We start from the raw sequence: 17,174 nt of genomic DNA, 5'->3' as shown, positions 1-17,174 counted from the left end.
AAAAATGTTTACAAATCAAAAATTTACTTACAACATCTGGGAACTGCAAATTTATTATGGATTATTTCTTCCTTGCTCTGATATTAAGATGGTCTCTCTCTCTCTTTTGAAGCAAACCATACATATTGCACCATTTCTACATTAAAGCTGCATCTTTGCAGGAAACAGGCAGATTGTTTAACCAATGATATACCTGACTTCGTTCCAAGCCAAACAACACAGCCTTTTTATTTTTGCCCATGCCGCAGGCTATCTGAAAGTATTAGAGTTAATGTGCAATCAGGTAAGTAAACCCATATTACATATCTGTAATTTTCATCCAGTAGAAAGAAAATATTACATTACAAGTCTCCATAATTGCATTCAAATGTAATCAAATACAAAAGTTTAAGATCCCAAATCCTTTGAGTTACAAGATCTCTTTTTCTATACATTTAACCAATCTTATAGCTGCAAAAAGAAGTTGAAATAATTCTCAAGGCATTAAATAAATAAATAAATAACAAGATTGTCCTATACTGTAATTGCCAGCCCCAGGCTCTAATTCTTTTATAGCACTGTCTGCAGCAGCCATTTATGTGTTCAGGCCACAAAGGCCTGGACAAGGATGCATTTACAAAACATGTATTTATAGCTAGGAAAATAGCCATTTGGAACGAAATAAAGTTTCTTTGATTGGGGTGTTAGGTGAAAACTAATACTGTAATAAACAGAAGTTATATATTTCTTTTTTGATCTATGAATTAAGAACACAAGACTAGAGTGTTCTTGCTTAGCATCAAAATTAAGGGAATCTGAATTAAAAGAAAAAGTCTTAGAAATTATGTATAGGATTAAAGCTTTGAAAATTTAAAGTGCATTATGTTAAAAAATAACTTTGTTTACTGTGGCCTGCTTCCTTTCTTCCTTTATTATTATTATTATTTTTTTATCATGGAGAAAATATAGAACCACTTGAAAATTAAGGATGGTATATGAGGGTAGATGCTACTACACAATGTTGAGTCCATCTATTTCACTCTAGTCTACGCTACCTGTGGGGAAACATTCTGAATGAGTAAAGGGGGTGGAGGTACAGAGTATACTCAAATGTTAGACAACTACTTGGCCAAGAAAGATTTTCCTCTGTATTCCCCAAATTCCATGAATTATAGATTCCTTTGGTTGAAACATTTCCACATTTAAAATACATGTTCTATCTTCATACTATGATTTCTTACTATGAGAAGTTGTTCTTAGATGATCCATTCTCCCAAGAATGATTATAAAGATTGGTCAAAACCCTCACTGAACTCTGCTTCCCTGTCCTCCATAACAGAACACAAGAGACACATGAGATATTGTAAAATGATCTGCTGTAACTGGAATCACAGAATAGAAGTCAGACACCAATATAATTACATCTTAAAATGTTGAAGTAAAATGATTTCTTTCAGTTAAAATATTCTTTTAAAAATGAAGGTGAAATAAAGATAGATCAGACAAACAAAAACTGAGAGAATTGATCGCCAGCTGACACACAGTAAGAGAAATACTAAAGATAGTTTTTCAGTCAGAAGAAATAATATTGCAGATGAAAGCATCTGAAAATAAAAAAAACATTAGAAGTTAGAAAAGGGTAAATATGGAGAATAAGTCAAAATGAATATTGATGATTTAAAACAATAACAACCATGTAAATAATTATAATAATAATACTACTGTGTGAGATGGAAAATATATGTAAAACTAAATACATGACATCAATAACACAAAAGATGAGAGGTGCCTGGAAAATGACAGAAGTACCAATTAAAGGTAGATTTTTACATTTTCTAGTTTCTACTATAACTACTAAAAGAATCATAAAATCAACTATAATTAACAAGGGGATGGGAAGTTATAATAATAGAAGACTCTTTATTAATCTAAGGGAAGATAAATAAAAAGGGAGAAACTAAGAAGAAAATAGAAAATAGTAAGATGATTTGATACTCAAATATACGAGTAATTATGTTAACTTAAATGGAATAAACACTCCATTTTAAAGATAAACATTGTTGGATTGAATAATAATAACAGGAATAAATGATGCTTACAAAAAAATAAGAAAAGATTGAAAGTAAAAAGGATAGAAAAGCACATATGCAAACACTAACCAAAAAGAAGCTCTAGTAGCTATACGAATCTGAGAGAAAGTAGGCTATAGGGGAAGAAGAATTACTAGAGATGCAGAAGACATTGCATGCTAAGAAAAGTGTCAATTCACTAGGAAAATATAATATTTTTATTTTTTTATTTTTAATTGAAGTATAGTTGATGTATAATATTTTATGTTACAGGCATACAATATAGTGATTCACAATTTTAAAGGTTATACTCCATTTATAGTTACTATAAAATATTTGCTATATTCCCCATGTTGTACAATATATCCTTGTAACTTATTTTATACCTAATAGTTTATACCTCTTATTCCCCTACACATATTTTTCCCCTTCCCCTTCCCTCTCCCCACTGGTAACCACTAGTTTGTTCTCTATATCTGTGAGTCTTCTTCTTTTTTGTTATATTCATTGGTTTGTTGTATTTTTTAGATTCCACATATAAGCGATATCATACAGTATTTGTCTTTCTCTGATTTATTTTACTAAGTCCATCCATGTTGCTACAAATGGAAATATTTCATTCTTTTTTATGGTTGAGTAGTATTCCATTATGTATATATACCACATCTTCTTTATTCATTCATCTGTTGATGGACACTTGGGTTGCTTTAATATCTTGGCAACTGCAAATAATGCTGCTATCAATATTGGTGTGCATGTATCTTTTCAAATAAGTATTTTTGGGTTTTTTGGATATATATCCAGGAGTGGAATTGCTGGAGGCATCAGACTTCCTGATTTCAAACCATGTTACAAAGCTATGGCAATCAAAATAATATGGTATGGGCATAAAAACAAACACATAGATCAATGAAACAGAATAGAGAGCCTGGAAATGAACCCACACTTATATGGTCAATTATTCTATGACACAGGAGGCAAGAATATACAATGGGGAAAACACAGTCTCTTAAATAAATGGTGTTAGGAAAACTGGACAGCTACATGCAAAAGAATGAAAGTGGACCCTTATCTTACCCCATGCACAAAAATCAACTGAAAATGGATAAAGACTTGCACATAAGACCTGAAACCATAAAACTCTCAGAAGAGAGCATAGAGTGTGAGCTCCTTGACATCAGCTTTGGCAATGATTTTTTTTGTTGTTTTGGATTTGACTCCGAAAGCAAAAGGAACAAAAGCAAAAATAAACAAGTGGGACTACATCGAACTAAAAATCTTCTGCACAGCAGAGGAAATCACCAATTAAATGAAAAGACAATTATGGAATTAAAAATATTTGCAAACCACATATCTAATAAGTAGTTAATACTCAAAATGTATAAATAACTCATACAACTCAATAGCAAAAAACAATCAGATTAAAAAATGGGCAGAGGAATTTAACAGACATTTTTCTAAAGAAGACATTACAAGTGACCAACAGGTACATGAAAATGTGTTCAACGTCACTACTCATCAGGAAAATGCAAATCAAAACTACAATGAGATATCACCTCACACCTGTTAGAATAGCTACCATCAAAAGACAAGTGACAAGTGTTGACTAGGATGTGGAGAAAAGGGAACCACTACACACTATTGGTAGGAATATAAATTGGTGCTGCCATTATGGAAAACAGTATGAAGGTTCTTCAAAAATTTTTAAATAAAACTACCATACTTCTGGTTACATATACAAAGGAAATGAAAACAGGATATTGAATAGATAACTGCGCTCCCACGTTCACTGCAGCATTATTCACAATAGCTAAGTTATGGAAATAACCTAAGTGTCTGTCAAAAGATGGATGGATAAAGATGTAGTTTATATAAGCAAAGGAATATTATTCAGCCATGAGACAGAAGGAAATCCTGCCATTTGCAACAGTATGGATGGACCCTGAGGGCATTATTCTAAGTGAAATAAGCCAGACAGAGAAAGACAAATACTTCAAACACTTTGTAGTATCATTTATGTGGAATCTCAAAAACAAAACAAAACCATAAAACATGTCAAGTTCATAGAGAGAGAGAGTAGAAAACTGATTGCCAGGGGCTGGAGATTGGGGGATATGGGAAGAGTTTGGTAAAATGGTAAAAGTTTTCAATTATAAGAGGAATAAGATCTGAATATCTGATGTAAAACATAGTGACTATAGTTGATAAACTGTATTGTATAATTGAAATTTGCTGAGAGTAAAACAAATGTTTTCATCAAAAAAATTTTTTAAAATATGTGAGGTAATGGATGTGTTAATTAACTAGAAGAGGGGAATCTGTTCACAATGTGCACATGTATGACCAAGAGGTACACTTTGAATATTTTAACAATTTTGTATGTCAATTATATCTCAATAAAGCTGAGTTTTGTTTTTAAAGTAGAGGTAGGATTTGAACAGCTAGTTCTTGTTGATCCAGGAAAATTTCAAGCTCAGCTGTTCATGGATTGCCTCTCCAGAACAGCAAACTACTGTCCATGGGTCAACACCAAGAACTCTGCCTTTTTTGTAAAGTTTTTTTTTGTCAATAAAGTTTTATTGAAACATAGACACACCCATTCATTTAAGTATTGTTTATGGCTGCTTTTGCACTATAAGGGCAGAGTTGAGTAGCTGTGACAGAGGCCATATGGTCCTCAAACACTGAAGTATTTACTATATCCTCCTATCTTTCTCAGGAGAGAAAATTATTTGGTCTAACTTAAATCATGGGCTAAGGTTTAAGGATGGTGTTGGAATGGAGTTCTCTGATTGGCTGGTCTATCAGAAATACATGGTATGGAGGAAAGTCTGTTTCCCAGAGGAAGGGCATAACTATCACCAGAAGAGTGGGAATGGTATATTAGGCAAACACAAATAATACATGGTCCTTAACCCATGCAATCCAATCTACAAGCATGCCATCAATACCATGTTGATGTACCCCTGAAAAGAGAAAGGTAAGCAGAGCTTGAATACTTAGACTCTGTGACATAAGTGGAAAACAGTGTTACTGTTATATGTTACAGACTGTTTTACTATTGTAGCCCACAGATTAAACCAATAATTCATTTAAATTTTGTAATTATATATCTGACATTTACCAGTTTACAGAAAATACAGAGTGTGGAATAATAAGTTAATTATACTACAAGGACATATTTAGACCAATTCAGGAAAGTAGATGTTTTATGGGACAACTGACCTGGTCTCTTCAAAAAGTCAATATCGGGGGCTTCCCTGGTGGCGCAGTGGTTGAGAGTCCGCCTGCCGATGCAGGGGACGCGGGTTCTCGCCCCGGTCCGGGAAGATCCCACATGCCGCGGAGTGGCTGGGCCCGTGAGCCATGGCCACTGGGCCTGCGCGTCCGGAGCCTGTGCTCCGCAATGGGAGAGGCCCAGGTACAGAAAAAAAAAAAAAAAAAAAAAAGTCAATATCGTAGGGAAGATAACTCTATGTTAGAGACATAATAGCCAAAAGCACCATATGAATATTGACTGACTACTGGTTCTGAAAATAGCCATCAGACATTTTGGGGGCAGTTGGGAAAAATTGAATATTGACTGGTTATAGATGATATTAGAGAATTAATATTATGAGAGAATTAATGACTTCTGTAGATGTCATAATAATAATGTGGTTATGTAGGAGAAAATCCTTATTCTTAGGAAGTGATGCTGAAATATTTAGGGGTGATATCTCAATGTCTACATTTTATTTTCAAATGGTTCATCAGAGAATTAACAGAAAAAAAAACCAGGAAAAGAAGAAGGAGAGGAAGATGGGATAGGAAGGAAGAAAAGAAGGAAGGACAGAGGGTAGAAGGAAAGGGGGAGAGGGAGAGTGAGGAAATACAGAATATCGTAGAATAAGAGGGAAGTTATAGGAGTATATTGTATATTCTTTCATATTTTTTTGAACGTTTGAAATTTTTCATAATGAAAATTTGAGAAAAAATCCTTTTAAATCTGGGCCAGGAAAATAAATTGCTACCTTCAGAAAGATATTGCCCTTGTCTACAACAGATGGTACGTTAATGAAATAAGTCCAAATCAAGAGAGAGTCAATTCCTCACAGTATCATTTTCAGAATGTCCCTAAGTATACAAACACCACAGACAACTATGTACTCCCTGGAGACAGAGCGCTAGCTTTCCCTCAGGTGACATTAGTCAGCAGAATGAGAATGGAAGTTAGCTTATCTTTTTTATTCATTTTGTGAAACAGCTTTATAAACTTGACTCCAAAAAATTATTTCTTTTTCAATCACAAGCTTCTAGGAGTCCAATAAATAGATATGGTTACATATAAAGATGTTCTCTAGAGTTTTTAAAACTTTAAAAAGTAGCATTTCCTCTTACAATTAATGTGCTTTTTATAAAATCACCTGTCTCCTTATTTCAATCATTATTATATGAACAAAGGATTGTATGGCAAATATATCACAATCTTACTTTCTATCATTAGAGTGCTTTTATAGATACATACTGTAAGATTTCAACTGGTTGATAAAACTACTCGATTCCAGAAATTATGATTTATTATAAATCTTAGCCTTTAATTATTTTTTTCCAAAGAAAATGTTCAGATGAGTTTCAATTCCTAAGGACCAAATTTAGCTGTCAGTTATCCAAGCATGGTTCCCATCTATTTCAATGACTCTCATTGATTACCATGGAAGAAAGCCAAATTCCACTCCAGGATGTGTGCGTGCAACTCTATTTGAAGTTAGTGGGGGTCACATACATATCCTAGGGCAGAACTTGGCTCAAGGCTTCTGTACTAATCAATTGCTGTTTTAGCATGCAAAACAATGGAAAAAATATTGCCACTGCAAAAGTAAACCAAATGTTAAAGACAGCTCTCCAAGAGAAATCTAGAAGACTTCTTTAAGAAATATAAAAACATTGTCATGCCATTACTGCTCTGCTGGAGACTGAAAACAATTAGGATTCTAATAAGATATATGTTGCAATAAAAAATTTTCTTGGATGATACAGCATTCTCACACAGATCTGGCCCAGTCAAAGATCTGGCCCATTTAAAGCTTTAGTTTTCCCTCCTGTGTTTGTGTTAATCTTTTGACCTTTCTCTATTCTGGTTTCCACAACTATTTTAAATGACATTCATGTCTTTTATATAAATGCAACACTAAAAACGTATAGTCAGTTTAGTGCATTCTTTTTTTTTTTTTTTCCAGTTAGTTCTTCAACACTGGGTACTCTCTAGCTGAAAGCATCAAGTAAGCATAATGCAATTACTATGGTAGGGAGAAATATAACAATAGTTTTCTTTAAATTTTCATCTTTTTTCAAACTCTTTTCCCTGTCCAGATGACAAATCAGGCCAAATACACTTTACTTATTTGTATAAACAAAAGATATGGTGAAATGTCCTTCTTTGTTACTACCTTAGCAATACTTCACCTTTTTAAGATGAGATGCTGATTTTTCCATTTTTTCCAAAGTTAACATACACACAGAAGAGGATGCATATCACAAATGTATTTATGAATTTTTACAAAATGAACATGGTAATGTAAGTACTACAGATCAAGAAATTATCATTGCTAGTACTCCAAAAATCTTCTTGGCTCCCCTTGCCAGTCATTACTTTCTCAAAGATTATTACTTTTTTGACTTTTATCCTCATAGATTAGTGAAAGCCTGGAGTGTTTACCAAGGTCTCTCCTCTTTGTGTCTCCTACCTGTTAAGGCTGAAAAATCTCAGCTTTGAGTTTTAGCCTTTTACCCGTTCCTTTCAATGTGACTGTCTTGGCCTTTGAAATAAGCAAATTCCTCAAAATAACAGGAGTGCATAACGTCACACTCATGTATCTGTGTTCCCTTATTTCTGGAATTTTGGTCTCTCAAGTCCTGGCTGCCTTGATAGCCCTGAACTCCAACTGTGTGTTCTTGACCCTGCGAGACAGTTGAAATGTTTGAATTACCACTTTAGGCTTGAGTTCTTGGATCACTGCTTCTGAACCACAAACACCTGAAGGGGAAAAGCGATTGTAAATGCTGGGCTCATCTCAATGTGTTTGCTTTCTCTCCAAAACCAGGTTGCCTTGATTGCTCTCCATGACTTTAAAGAGATTTCAAAATGATTATTTATTCATTTTTGTAGGTATTTTCGGTGGGAAGGTTGATTTGTTATAAACTAATCTATCATATTCAAAAATGCAAGTCTCTTTTTCAACTCTGTTCATCTGTTTCTTTATCAACTTCTTCAACTCTTTCCTCCTTGGGATAAAAAAAAAAAGGTACATAGTACCTTCTCTGTGTACTTCTGTTGCTTGATCTGTTTTATTCCTTTCTATATTATTTTCTACATTCATGCCTCCTCTATTAGCACTAGTGGTATTAAATTTTTTATTATCATCTATATAAGTACAGTTGATATATAAACCCAGTATAGACATATACACCTATATAGAACTAAGAATTTTACCATACGTAATTTGCCCTGCTGTATGTGATACACCCTGATCTATTCTATTCCATCATAGTCTATTTTATTTCATTTTTAAAAAAGCTGTTTGCAATCAACTGAATTGATTTCAATAGCTATCAATTTGTTATTATCTAAAAACTATGAGCTCCCTGAGGCTAAGCTAGTTACTTGTTTTAATCATAGCCATGTGTCACCTGGGCTCCAATTTATGCTAGGCATATTGTAGGTGATTAATAAATATTTGGGAGCTCTCAAACCTTATAAGCATACCCCGCAGGTTCCTGGTGGGTCTAGTGAAGGCACTGTTAGAAATAAGTTGCTAATTGAACCAGAGCTACTTGGGGTCATCATAATATAATTCCTATGGAAATGTATTCCTAAAATATTATAATAGTAATTTTTTGTCATTCTTGCACAAAGACTCTGGAAATATCTCTGCACTTTTAATCTTATAACATTATTGAGTTATAAGTGGCATGCAGTTAAATGCACACATTTGGTGAGTTTTAACACGTGCAAACGGTTAAACCATCATCATGATCAAAATAATGCACATTTCCATTACCCCCCAAATTTCCTTGTGCTCCTTGTAATTCATACCTCCCTCCACTCCCATCCTCAGGCAAAAACTTATTTGATTTCTGTCACTACTGATTAGTTTGCATTTTCTGGAGTGATGAAACCATTATTTTGAGATTTATCTGTATCATTACATACATAAATAGCTCATTCCTGTTTACTGTTGAGTACTATTCTATTATACGGACTTGTTACGATTTGTTTATCTATTCACCAGTTGATAGACATTTGGGTTGTCTCCAGTTTGGGATTGTTACAGACAAAGCTGCTATGAACATTTGTGTACAGTCTTTGCTTAAATATATGCTTTCATTATAAAAAGAAGTAGAATAGCCGGACCATACAGGAGGTTTACATATACCTTTTTAAGAAACTGCAAAATAGCTGAAATGATAGTACTGTTTTACATTCGTACCAACATATATGAGTGTTCCAGTGCGTTTGTGTCCTCATTAACAATTGGCTATTCTTTTCTTTTATATATAAATTTGTTTATTTTATTTATTTGTTTTTGGCTGTGCTGGGTCTTCGTTGCTGCATGTCGGTTTTCTCTAGTTGTGGCGAGCAGGGGCTACTCTTTGTTGCGGTGTGTGGGCTTCTCTTGTTGCAGAGCACGGGCTCTAGGCACAGGAGCTTCAGTGTTTGCAGCACGTGGGCTTAGTAGTTGTGGCTCGCGGGCTCTAGAGCACAGCCTCAGTAGTTGCGGCACGCGGGCTTAGTTGCTCTGAGACATGTGGTATCTTCCTAGACCAGGGCTTGAACCCATGTCCCCTTCATTGGCAGGCGGATACTTAACCACTGCACCACCACCAGGGAAGCCCTTGGCTATTCTTTTAATTTAGCTGCTTTAATGGGATGTGGAGTTTTTAGGTAGTTAGTGCAAGCATTCCCCTCCACCATTACAGATACCTGTTGAACAGCATATTGATTAAGAGCCTGGCTCTGCAGTTATAGAGATTGATTTCATCATGCTTCTTTCTATCTATATGAACTTGGAGGAATTACTTAACATTTCAGAGTCTCAGTGTATACATATTTAAAGGAAGATACTTATAGTATCCAATTTCTAGAGATGCTGTAACCTTAAAAAGGAATATTTTATGTCTTCATTCCTCTCTCCTTTTCTCTTTCTTCCATTTATATATATATATATATATATATCCAAAATCACAACAAAATTATAAAAAATATATTACTTTCACTCCCTATTAAACAAAAACTAATTAGTCATACATACTGTTCAAGTTAGCAGTAACCAGGGTTGACTTAAACCACATTTTAAAAAAATACAGTTTGAGTGACATCAAATAAAATAAATTCTTATTTTCTCTTTCCTTCTTATCAGTTCTTTCTTTATACTTCTCTCAAAACTCAGTGATTTGTTTTTTAAGAGGTTTTGGTCACACACTAATTAAGTTAAGTTCTTATGTATCAAAAATTTTTGGCATGTCATGTTTTCTTCTCTCTAAATAATGCCTTCCTGGGAATATCTACAACAGAAGTAATTTATTTCAGATTAAAAAGAAAAATCTTATACTGTGTGTTTCAAAGGAGTATTAAAATTATGAAAGCATTAAAATTGAAAAATTATGAATAAAGCAATATTTACAAAACTGATATTTTGTTAATTAACATTTCTTCTTTGACTGCAGTTAATTAATTTTTATTATGTTTAAAGTTTAATGAATTATTATAAACAACATGAGATGGAAGTTAATGACAAAAAGAAGGTACAACCTTTACATTACAATTTTCAACAATTCTAAAAGAACAGACAGTTCTTGGCGACCAAGAACTCACTGCTCACTGCTCTAAGAACCCCAGGAATTCTGACAATTTTCAAATTAATTCTATTTTAAGAAATAATAGGGCATAATGGAACAGAGATGCTTGATTACCATTATTGATTGTCATTGGTTGTCATCTCTTTTCAAATAATTCCAAGTTTTCAAATTAAGAGTGTACTATTTCAATCTTTCTTTTTCTTTTGTCACTTTCATTACATATGATATATTTTTAAATTCTTCATTTACCTTTAACATGAATGGTTCCATATAATAATTTGTTCTTAATACAAGATTTCCAATTAATGTCTATGTGAGGAGGGTTTCACTGTTGGAGTCAATCTTTCCTGACATTTTGTCTCCACCTCCGAAAATATAAAGCATTTGTTGATAGTGCAAGGTCAGCAAGCAAAGAAAGGATCTTCAAACTATAAACTGATACTATAATATCTTCTGTTCCTAACCATCTTTCACTTGACCCTCTTGATTAAGGTTAATTCACATTCACTATCTGCTAAGATGTTAATTCACCTATAAGTGTTTGCTTGTGAATAGCACTTGATTTGTGGAGAGATGCAAAAGAAGTACCATATTTCCTCAAATTTAAGATATCGTCTCTCATAAGATGCACTGACATATGTACCACTAAAAGAGGAAAAATGTTGCCAGTTAAATTATGGCACAACTAAAAATACTACTGATTATAACATTCATCGCAAATTTAGAGATGAAAAGTGTATTGGAAAGTGTTCATGTTAAAACTCAGTGAAATATGGTAGTTCATGATAGGGCTTCTGTGCAAAATTAACATGTTTCTGTGTGAAGTTGAATGAGTTATTTCACTCCCCTGTGCTTCAGCTGCCTCACCTATAAGGTGAAGATAATAATTGTTTCTCAGTTGAAGTGATGAAAGGAAATACGTGCATGTAAAACTATTAGGGTTGCTTAGCATATAAGAAGTCGAACATTACTGCTATTAGCTCTTTTTAAAATTGAGCTCACATAGCCAAAAAATGGAAATGAATTGAAAATATTTCTATTTATATAAATTATATTATTCATATAATCAAGAAATTGTAAAATAGGTAATAGGTACATTAAGCAGTTGGTCAAAGCAGACACAGGGTAAACTAGAAGGTTGGGCAAAAGAGTTCAGTTTTGCTTAAGCAAAACAGAAAGAGAATGAGAAGTCCTGGTGGTGAGAACAGAGTGAGCAAAGGCATCCAAGTGGGAGTAAGTGTGATACCCAGGTTGAGTTCAGTGAAAAGAACCTTAGATGTGATACGTGTAAGTTGAGTTTTACTCCAGATTCTCATCAATAGACATGAGTCTTTAGACAAGTAATTCCTCCTCTCTTGGTCTCATTTTTCTCATATTAACAATGTTGGCTTTAGACTAAATCATTTTTATGATTTCTTCTAACTCTTGTTAATGCATGTACAGAGGAAGGAAAAAAAGTGAAACCTTTTTTGGAGAGGAGAATTTGCATTGAGGAGAAGTAAGAAGACAGGTTGAATATTATACTACAGATAAGACAACTTTTAACCAGCATGAAAGTGCAGACTTGATTCAGTTTATTCCATTCATTTTAAACTATTCCACTGTTTCCAATAATATTATTAGTGAGAGAACATAAATACACACACACACACACACACACATATATATATATACACACATGTATTCACATATGCTGGTAGATAGATAAATAAAGCAAATTACAAAAACTATAATAATACAGAGAATACTTTTCTAGCAGAATCTTAAAATGAGATATTCTCTTTAATCTAATATTCTGCTTGAATTACTACAAATATTATACACAAATTTAAATTTTTATTTACTTTAAATAAAATCAATAAAAATAATACAATAAAAAGCATTTAGTAATAAAATTCTATTAAAATAATTTACATTTTATTAGATGAATAAAAACCAATTTAGGAACTTTCAGGATAATTTTAATAGTATAATTATTGTTTTCCAGGGATGTGTGGAATTGCCATTCTATGAACTTGCCAATGAACTTTCCATATACAGATCAGGACATATAACAATAGGAATTATTTCTTTTCTAATGTATGTGTTTTTAAAAATATTTATTTATTTATTTTTGGCTGCATTGGGTCTTAGTTGTGGCATGTGCCCCGTGGCATGTGGGATCTTAGTTCCCCGACCAGGGAAAGAACCCACGTCCCCTGAATTGGAAGGCAGATTCTTAATCACTGGACCATCAGGGAAGTCCCTCAAATGTTATGCTGATACACTTAAAAGAACATATAATTTTATATCCAAAAAATTAGTTTTCAAAAATGGTGTTTTATTATACAAAGAGAAGAAATCTTAACAAGAAATTATGCACAGTATGGGAGTGGAAAACAAGGAAGCATAATCCAAAGAACTATCTCATTGTAGAGAGATAGCTTTGCAGACTATGAGACACAGAAAAATATTCTTTTTTCCCTGTTTGAGTTTAACTTTACTATCCATGAGAATGAATATTTGTCCTTGGGAAAATGTGTGTGTGTGTGTGTGTGTCGTGTGTGGATGAGTGTATGTATGTTTAATTTGACAGTTGCCCATCAGCAACTAATTTAAATAAAGACTGTAAATTGATTTTAATTAGTGTTATTTATAACATGAAATGTATTAACAATGTTGACTAGTAAAGCTACTCAATCCATATGTCAAAGAAATATAAATTAAAAATGTAATGAGACAATTTAATAGACATATGAATAAAAAGTGTTGTACGTCTTTATGTGAAATTTGTGCTACACAAACACTCAATTTTTTATCGAATTTGAGGTGGGCACACAAATATCTCACTTCCAACTGAAATAAGAGGACTTCTGTCCTGGCTCATCTTTAAAAATTGCCTTATTGGACCAGCAAACAAAACACAATCGTTAATAAAATATAAGGCATCATAAATAAATGAGATAGGCATAAAGAAATGTTAAATTATAAAATTGCAAAAATACAAACATTTTACAATAAAATCCTCTTCTACAAATTCCACATTTTGCAACAGTAGCAATAGTAGCAAAGAGTCAGGGAAGCAGCCAAGTCACTGCATATACACTTGTCTTATTTAGAATGAGAATTGTCCGTGAATTTTTTTACACCAGAAGAGCCTGCTTGTCTCTGAATATTCACTGGCAGCACATTAAGAGGATGATGGAGGCAGTAAACCAGGATAAAGGAACCTACATTATCAGCAATTGCATGCTTACCAATTATTAATGGCCTCTTCCATGTCACACCAAAAGTTAAATACTCAACTATTTGAACATGTTCCTCCCATGCATTGCCATATGGTGCTGATGACCACTAACAAAATTGCTAGTGGTATGCTTAGTAAATGCACATCACCCTTAGTGCTCCTATCATGTAAAATGCAGGACCTAAAAACAAGACGATTTTTGCTTTCAGTCACAATCTTGTAGAATCCTGACATATCTTGGAACCCTAGAGTTCTGCAGAATCCCTGTTGAGAAACTCTGGTCTAACTTTATATGTCAAACTTGGGCAATTGCTGGTGGAGGAAGATGGATTTTTGGAAGGGGCCAAGCATTATAACCAGGAGATTGAATTTTGTGAGAGGTGGTGGAGAGCTGCATAAAGGTGATTTGGAAGAAGGATGTGCCTTTCAAAAGGAAGCAAGGACCTGAGAACAGGGGGTACAAGATTAGAAATTTAGGATTCTCACAAGGGAATCCCCTATGAAGAACTTAACTTCTTGTGACTTTGCCTTTGAACAGTAAGAATAGTCATTAAAAAAATAATAATGTTCCCTTTTAGTTATCCAACAAGTCAGTAAATATGATATACTTGTAGAGCCTTATGTGATGGTATGGTGGAGAATAAGGTCATGATGTAATTATAAGAAGAGTGGCTTACCCCACTTTCACTCTTTTATTGGTTCCTGGATAGAGAAAAGAGAATCTAATCTATTAAGGGGACAAGGTGCAACCAGCAGCAAAGCGTGAGTTGGTTCAAAGCACAAAGAAAGGGCAATTACCAAGTCCATAGCTCATGAAGAACTATTGTAAGCCCTCTATTTTTTTCAATCTATATTGGAGTGATAGGGAGGAAGTAACAATTAAGTTACATAGACTTTCTCCTTCTACTATCTCACCTCTCATTTACATCTTAATATCCTCTGTAATCTACTGAAACAGTTCTTATAAAGTCATTTACTGTCTTCTAATTGACAAATTAAGGGGATATTTTTCAAGCAATATTTGATTGGAGCCCCCTCTTTATTTGGCACTATTGATTATCTCCTTAAAATTTTCTACTCCTTTCACTTCCTGGTACGACACTTTCCTTGTTCTCTTAGTTCTGTAGGGATTCATTCTCTGCTTCCCTTCCAAATTTCCCTTTCTGAAATTCCTCAGAAAAAAATAAACACACTCAGGTAACCAACTCCCAGAACAAAAAATAAGTAATGCATAGCATCCTGGAGCCCTTCTCATGTCTCCTCCCTATGCCTAAACTCCACCCCATGCACCCCTCACTGGCCTGCACCCATGGCAACCGGTGTCCTGAGTTCCAACTATATAAATTAGTGTTTTGTCACACTTTGAACTGTACATAAATAAAAAATAAAATGTTTACGGTAATTATTAATAGTGTGTGTGTTTATAGATCACTCATTTTCATTGCTACATAAAATTCAATTGTATGGATATATCAAAACTTTTTTGCACTTTATCCATGGACAAGTAGGCACTTTTCAGTTTTTGACTATTATGACTAGTGTTACTATTAGTATTCTTGCATACATATCGTGTGTTAAATATATGTGCATGTTTATGCTAGGCCTATACACAGGAACAGTATTGTACTTTCTAACATTTTTTGCTACACATTTTTTATTCTCATTAAGAACTGTACCTTAGAAATACGCATTACATCATGTTCCAGTACAACACAAAAATATAACTGAAAGTTAAAAAAAACTTAATAAATGTGATTCATTCTGGTATTTTCCATTCTATTTTGAATGCATTCTATTTTTTTAAACCCTGGGCTACAGGATAAAGGCCAGAGGTATTAGAGTGGTGCTCAGTATTCTTCTGTTCCTCTTCATATTGACAGCTCATATCTTACCTCTTCTTACCTCTAGCAGTACCAACGCTTGTAATTTCCTGCTTCTCTCCTCCCTATCCTCACTCGTTCTGTCCCTTCTGCCCTCTGTTTACCATTTCTCATTCCCATTTTATCCAAATAACTTCTACTTGTCCTTTGAAGCTTCATCTGACTCCTTTATACCCTTAAGTCTTCCTATAGGTGCCACCTTCTTGAAGCCATGCTCCCAGACCAAGCCTCCTTATCCCAAGGCAATCTGAGGTGCCCTCATGAGTATGCTATCATGCGCTTTGAATATCTGCATTATTTTACCAACTATACTGTATTTTACTTATTTGGGCATCTGTGAGTTCCTTAAGGGCAGAAACTATTTTATTTATTACCATAGCTGTACAATTTAGCAGAAAGCCTGCAAAAAGCATATAAATATTAATTATAGGGACATCCCTGGTTGCACAATGGTTAAGAATCTTCCTGCCAATGCAGGGGACATGGGTTCAATCCCTGGTCTGGGAAGATCCCACGTGCCACAGAGCAACTAAGCTCGTGCACCACAGCTACTGAACCTGCACTCTAGGGCCTGCAAGCCACAATTACTGAGCCCACGTGCCACAACTACTGATTCCCACGTGCTTAGAGCCCATGCTTCACAAGAGAAGCCACCACAGTGAGAAGTCTGCACACGGCAACGAACAGTAGCCTCTGCTCGCTGCAACCAGAGAAAGCCCGCGTGCAGCAATGAAGACCCAAGCAGCCAAAAATACATAAATAAAATAAATAAATTTATCTTAAAAATATTAATAGTAAAAATGAATTAACTTAAATTCAGAAACCTGGGTTGCAGTTCCAGATTTAGGTGTTATCTACTTGAATTTTGGCAAATTGCTTAAGTGAGCCTCCGTTTTCTTAAGAGCTAAAGGGAGATGATAATACTCACCCAACCATGGTTGTTAAGACCCAATGACACAATGCAATCACAAGCCCCTTATTAGTATTATATATTTATATAACTATGCTAAAAGATTGGATTAGAAAATTAGGTTCATGTCTTTTAAAATCTTGTATGTTCTAAAATTTTGTTTCAGTTGGATTGAATCTGCTTTGAAAATCCTAAAATTCCCATGTTATTAAATATCAGAAGTGGTACTTAAATATACAGTTAGGGGAGTCATGTAGTCAAGTATTTCATCA

The sequence above is a fragment of the Phocoena phocoena genome, chromosome 12, assembly GCF_963924675.1.
Source record: "Phocoena phocoena chromosome 12, mPhoPho1.1, whole genome shotgun sequence".
NCBI classification, from domain to species: domain Eukaryota; kingdom Metazoa; phylum Chordata; class Mammalia; order Artiodactyla; family Phocoenidae; genus Phocoena; species Phocoena phocoena.
Note: the sequence above shows the minus strand (reverse complement) of the source record.